This window comes from Gossypium hirsutum, chromosome A03 (assembly GCF_007990345.1).
Source record: "Gossypium hirsutum isolate 1008001.06 chromosome A03, Gossypium_hirsutum_v2.1, whole genome shotgun sequence".
In the NCBI taxonomy this organism is placed as follows: domain Eukaryota; kingdom Viridiplantae; phylum Streptophyta; class Magnoliopsida; order Malvales; family Malvaceae; genus Gossypium; species Gossypium hirsutum.
The window spans coordinates 55,512,381-55,519,261 of record NC_053426.1 but is presented as its reverse complement, the minus strand read 5'-3'; the positions used below and the strand labels follow the sequence as shown (position 1 = coordinate 55,519,261).

Below are 6,881 nucleotides of genomic sequence, written 5' to 3'. Positions count from 1 at the left end.
GATTAGGTGGTTGAGCTACAAAACTATTAAACCCATTAGTGGTAAATTTTTTAAGCATTGAGGAAATCGAAGATACCTGAGATGCAAGCGAAGTGAGAGCATCCACTTCATGTACTCCAACAACTCGTCTCCCTGATGCTGATAGATTGGTTGGCCTTTAATAATTGTCACTAGCAATTCTCTCAATGATTTCATAAGCTTCGTTATAAGACTTAGAAAGGAGAGCACGATTAGCAGAAGCTTCCACTACCATCCTCGTGTGAGCATTGAAACCATTATAAAACTTCTCAAGTTGGATGCAATAAGGGATTTCATGATGAGGGCACTTTTGTAATAATTCTTTATACCTTTCCGATACCTCACGCAAGGGCTCATCATCCATTTGTTGGAAAGTAATGATCTCGTTCCTCAACTTAGCCTCCATCCTTGGTGGGAAATACTTAACGAGAAATCTTCCTACTAACTCTTGCCATGTAGAAATGGAATTTGGTGGCAATAAGTTCAACCAAGCTTGAGCTCCGTCCCTCAGTGAATATGGGAACAACTTTAATTGTAGTGCATCTTCGGGTACTCCGAGTAACTTCAAAGAATCGCTCACCTTCATAAACAGTCTTAAGTGAAGGTGAGGATCTTTGGCAGGCATTCCAGTAAATTGACCCACTATCTAAAGCATCTAGAACATGACTGGCTTCAGCCCAAATTGTTGTGCCTCAATTTTAGGCCTCATAATACTCAGATTCAGAATATGAAATACTGGCATGGGATACTGTCTTAGAGCTTTATCCCTATCATCAGCAATAAGGATAGGATTTTGGGCAAGGTTTGCTCTGTTTCCTTGATTTGGATTTCGTAGTTCATCTCTTCAGTCCTTCTTTGACTTGCTTGTCTCCTTCATTGTCGAAAAGTTCTTTCAATCTCAAGGTCTACGTGGAGTAAATCGATAATTCGATCAATACTTATAAACATCTGAAACAAACACAGAAAAAATTAATTAAGTTTAAATTGAACAGAAAAATAAAGTAAAATGAAAATTTCACAAATTCACAAATAATTACTTTTAAAACAATCCCCGGCAATGGCACCAAAAACTTGGAACGATGGAAATGTGCAAGTGTACACAATCAAAACTAGTAATAAAGTGACAAGTAAATGTTGAGTTATTGTACCCACAGGGACTGTGAAATGAATTGTTTATGAATGCAATTAAAAATACTTTGGTGAATAAAAAATATTTTAATTTTGAGGAAGTGATTAAAAACTAAAATTTAAATAAGTAAAATAAATAAAATAAAAATAAGATTTCCACTTCACGATTTCAAAAGATAATTTTAATCAAGATGACGTAATTGTGTTAGATTAATTACATTCCTTAACTTATAATTACTAAACTCAAGTTCATGTTGTTACGAATAAATTCACAGCAACTTGGTAATTTGCTAACTACTGCTCATGCGTACCTATTAAATTAACTAATCTCTTGAACATTTTCCAATGTCAATTCAAACAATTAATCAATCTTTATAAGCACATAAAAGATTAAGTGAGGTAACAATGTATTCCTCCCTTGAAACAGTTTAATCACAATAATCTTGCAAGTTATGCAAGGCTAATGTATCATCTAATACTGTCGCTAATTTAACCCTTAGCTACCTTAGAAGATTAAACATGCACTGATTAAGTATTGTGTCAATTAATTACTATTTCAACACAGTTTAATAATTAATTCATTAGTTACCTTACAATTATATTGCAAGAATAACTTAATCATGATTTTACTTAATCAAACAACTTACCAAGGCCTGTAACAACACAAACACAAGTTTAATAACTTAAGTGGACGTGTAACACCCCTTACCCATCACGAAGTCCATTGTGATTCTATCCCATTTCCACTCGGGTACCATCACTAGCTAAAGTAAACCCGAAGGCACTTGGTGTTTTGCTTTTACTTGTTGACATATCAAACCTCTCGATACGAAATCAGAAATATCTCTTTTCATACCTGACCACCAATACAATTTTTTCAAATCTTATACATTTTTGTACGACCTGGATAAACTGATAAACAACCACTGTGTGCCTCGTGTAAACTTTTCTGAATACGTTCATCATTTTTTGATTCTCATACTCTATCCTGGAACATCAAACAATCATCTAAACTAATCCAAAAGTCTGTATCACTACCTGATTCACACTGAGCTCTTTTAGCTTACAATTCACTATCATTTTTCTAAGCTTCACAAATTTGCTGAATAAATACCGGTCTAGCTCTCAACTCGGCCAAAATTGAACCATCATTAGACAGGGTCAATCTTGTATTCATAGCTCTCAAAGTAAACAAGGACTTTCTGCTCAAACCATCTGCGACTACATTCGCCTTTCCCGGATGATAATCAATCACTAGTTCATAATTCTTTAGTAACTCGAGCCATCTTCATTGTTGCAAGTTCAGATCTTTCTGAGTCATCAAATACTTTAAACTCTTATGATCAGTAAAGATATGACATTTCTAACCGTATAAATGACGACGCCAAATTTTAAAGCAAAAATGATAGCAGCCAATTCCAAAACGTACGTCGAATAATTCTTCTCGTCGATTTCAACTGTCTCAAGGCAAAAGCTACCACTCTGTCCTCTTGCATCAACACACAACCCAAACCATTCAATGATGCGTCACTATAAATTACAAATTCTTTTCCCCATTCAGGTTGTACTAAAACCGGTGCCTCAATCAATAATGCTTTCAATTTCTCAAAACTTTGCTTACATTTTTCGGACCATTCAAATTTAACATCTTTTTGCATCAACTTGGTCATAGGAGTAGCAATCATCGAAAATCCTTTGACAAATCGTCGGTAATAACCGGCTAAACCCAAAAAGCTTTTAACTTCAGATACATTCCTTGGTGATTTCCATTCAATAACTTTTGAAATCTTACTTGGATCAACCCGAATACCATCACCTAAAACAATATGTCCTAAAAATCTAATTTCTCAAAGCCAAAACTCACTTTTACTTAATTTAGCAAACAATTTCTTATCTCTCAACGTCTACAATAAAGTTCTCAAGTGCTCGGCATGCTCGGACTCATCTCGAGAATAAATCAAGATGTCATCTATGAACACAACCACAAACTTATCTAAATTCGATCGAAAAATTCTATTCATCAAGCACATAAAAATGGTAGGTGCATTAGTTAGTTTGAAAGGCATAACAAGAAATTCATAGTGCCCATACCTTGTCTTAAAAGCAGTTTTTGGCACATCCAGCTCTTTAACTCTCAGCTGATAGTAGCCAGATCTCAAATCAATCTTCGAGAATACTATTGCTCCTTTCAACTAATCAAACAGGTTATCAATCCTCGACAAAGGATACTTATTCTTTATAGTCACCGTGTTGAGTTTTCGGTAATCGATAAAAAGTCTCATAGATCGGTCTTTCTTCTTTACAAAAAACTCGGTCTCGTAAAACCCTTATCTGTCAACTCTTGCAACTAAGCTTTCAATTCTTTCAATTCAGTCGAAGCCATCTATACGGAGTTGTAACACCCCTCACCCATATGCAATGCTAGAATAGGGTTACGAAGTATTACCGAACTTTCAAAACAATTAAACATCCATTTAGCAAACATTTTCTCAATTCAAATATTCATCATTCAATATCAATCAATTTGTCCCTTATAATAGCGTATGAGGCCTAAAACATGCTTTAAGAGTGATTCGGGACTAAATCAGTAACTCAAGAACTTTCACTAAACTTTGAAAATTTTTCACAAAACATGGGACACACACACGTGTGGCCAGGCCGTGTGTCTCACACAATCACCTGACACGCCCATGTCATAGGCCGTGCCATAGGCCGTGTCAAACCTATAGGGTATACTGACTTATGCCACACGGCCAAGTCACACGCCGGTGTGTGAGGCCGTGTGGAGCATACTGACTTGATTTTAATTTCAACACCAGGGGACACAAGACCGTGTAATATGACCGTGTGTCACACACGGCCAAGACACATGCCCGTGGCTCTACCTGTGTAGACAAAAATAGGATATTTGCAAAGCCATTTTGCCACCCTATTTTTTTTACATACCTGCACAAGCATAAATTGTAACATTTTATAACTCAATAGGGAGCCAATCCATAACATTTCATACTCAATTATATAAACAATAATTCATTCGATAATAGTAACTCATTCATTTAAATAGTACTTCATCCATATAACAGTAATTTATCGTATAACACATAGCTTTTTCACATAAGCAAATAACAGAATTTCTGCCCGTTGAACCTATTAGAATATGGAGGGATACTCGAGTGATATACATTATATATAAATCAGTAATTCAGAGATTCATTATCTTTTCCACTCTTTCGAGCTATGGTCAGTAAGCTCCTCCTGAGCTGATGGACAGTAAGCTCTATTGAGCTTAAACGATAAGCTTTGATGAGCTAAAAACAGTAACCTCTTAAGAGCTGATATATTGGTAAGCTCATATGAGCTATGGTGAGTCTGCAACACATGCAAGATCTCGACCAAAATGGTAACCCTAGTGACATGTCACTCGTATCCTACAAATTCCTACAGCTCAAACGGGGCTCGGTAACCATCAGACTATATCAATAACGCATTTGCATTTCACGTAGATCAATTACTCAATTATATACATTCATTTCAAATAATTACAAGTATTTAAAAATTTCACTCTAATCATACGAACTTACCTCGAGTTGCTCGGATGGAAATTATCAACTATTCGTCCACTTTTCCTTTTCCCTGACCTAATCCCAATCTCGACTTATCTTAATCTATATATTATCAAAATCAGCTTATTTAATCAACTATTTATTCAATTTCATCCAAAACACACATTAGTGCTACTTTACACATTTTCTCCTAAACTTTTACATTTTTACAATTTAGTCCTTATCAAATAAAATTGCAAATTCATGCAACTTAGTACAAACCCATGCTTAGCTGAATTTAATACATGTTACTAGCAGCCCATATTTTCAATTTATTCACACTTTTAACCACCACATTTCACATTTTCACAAATTGATCCCTTTTTGACATTTTTGTCAAAAATCACTTTACAAAAACTATTAATCTAACATTGAACCTTCCAAATCTATCATAATTCATCAAATTACTAAAGCATTCAACAATGGAAACATGATAAATCTTTAACAATTTTGAAATTTAAGGTACGGGCTAGCAAGAATACGAAGCAACGATATCAAAAACGTAAAAATCATTAAAAATTGAGCTAAAACCATACCTTAATCTAGCTTTCAAAGTGACCGAACAGAAAACCTAAAGAATGGCTTTATTTTCTTTCAAATTTTTGGCAACAGAGATGAAGCAAGATGAATAAAATGGCTTTGTTTTATTTAATTTAACCTTATTAAACATATTACCAAATTAACCTTATTAATATAACTTAAAAATCACTTAATGTTTGTCCATCTTTGTCCACTCATAATTAAAATGGTCTAATTACCACTTAAAGACCTTAAATTTAATGTTTTATAACTATTAGATGCTTTAAGCTAATCGAACTGCACTTTTATACTTTACGCAATTTAGTATTTTTTTCTCGAATTAACCATTCAAATAGTAAAATTTCTTTACGAAACTTTCACACAATAATTCTATCATGCTGTAAACTTTAATAAAATAATAAAATATTTATTTTGTCTACAGATTTGTGGTTCTGAAACCACTATTTCAATTGACTAAAAATGGGTTGTTATAGGAGTGATCGATATCGGTGAAGTCTCAGGTACTAAATCAATAGCAAACTCCACTTCTCTGACCGGTGGTAATCCTGGCGACTATTCTGGGAACACATTTGGATATTCACAAACTATCATCACTGATTCAATTTTCAATTCAGACATCTTTGTATTCAACACATAAGCAAGGTAAGCTTCATAACCCAAAAACCCTAAACCCTAAAATCGTAAACACATTTAGGAGCTGATTAGGGAGAGCAGTATTGGCCGAATGGTGGACTCTTGGGGAGCAAGAGTTGGCCGGCCAAGGGTTTGCTTAAGGGGCAAATTTCGGCTAGGTTAAATGCCAAGTATAAATTCGGCATTTAGGGGTAAGTGTGTCGTTTTTCTGACCATCTTTCCTACTCCTCGTTTCTTTTCTTTTTCTCTCCATCTACCTTCTTCTCTTATTTTCTCCATAGCCGAATCCTTCTACCACTCTTCCCTACACCATTTCCTTACTATTATTTTTAAGCTTTATAGCCGAATATCACAAAAGTCGAAATCCCGAAGTTTCATATTGTATGTGCCGAATTCTCCTAGCAAAACCTACTGATCTTTCTTCATCCTTTTTGATCAATTCTTTCTTTTCCTAAACCCCAAACCTCTGTCGAAAAAGCCACTACAAAACCCTCTCCTTTTCTTCACTGTTGCAAAAAGCCGAAAACGCATAGCCTTAGGGACATAGCCGAATTCTAAGATCTCTAAGGGCTCAACTTTTGTTATCATTTGATGTGTTAGATCTGCATTAGAATCGAGTAGGAGTTGATTGGAATCATTGACCTAAGGAACTGGTGGTAAGTTTTCGAACCTAATCTTTATTTCAGGTTTTAGAAAAAGTCGAAACCCCCTAAAGGTTAGGGAGGCTGTCGATTTGGGCTTGTAGCTCTAAGGGTTGTTATAATTGTTTTATTTTGGTAATAGTGTGATATAGAGGCTGTTGATCGAAGGCTTGGACAAGTGGAACGACTAGATCTAAACCTAGTCGCTAATTTCGGCAAAGGTAGGATCGCTAGTGCCTAAGGTGTTTTTGGCCGGATATGGTAAGGGGGTTAATATGTAGTTCATTTTAATAGTTAGATTAACATGTTAGTAATCCAA

At 35.1% G+C, this 6,881-nt stretch overlaps 1 non-coding gene across 1 annotated transcript; it reads left to right on the top strand.

Moving 5' to 3' along the window:
* The first annotated feature begins 308 nt into the window (after nt 1–308).
* On the top strand, nt 309–415 carry LOC121225803 (small nucleolar RNA R71). Its single transcript, XR_005923711.1, has one exon. It is a non-coding gene; the product is annotated as a small nucleolar RNA R71 (small nucleolar RNA).
* Nucleotides 416–6,881: the final 6,466 nt, after the last annotated feature.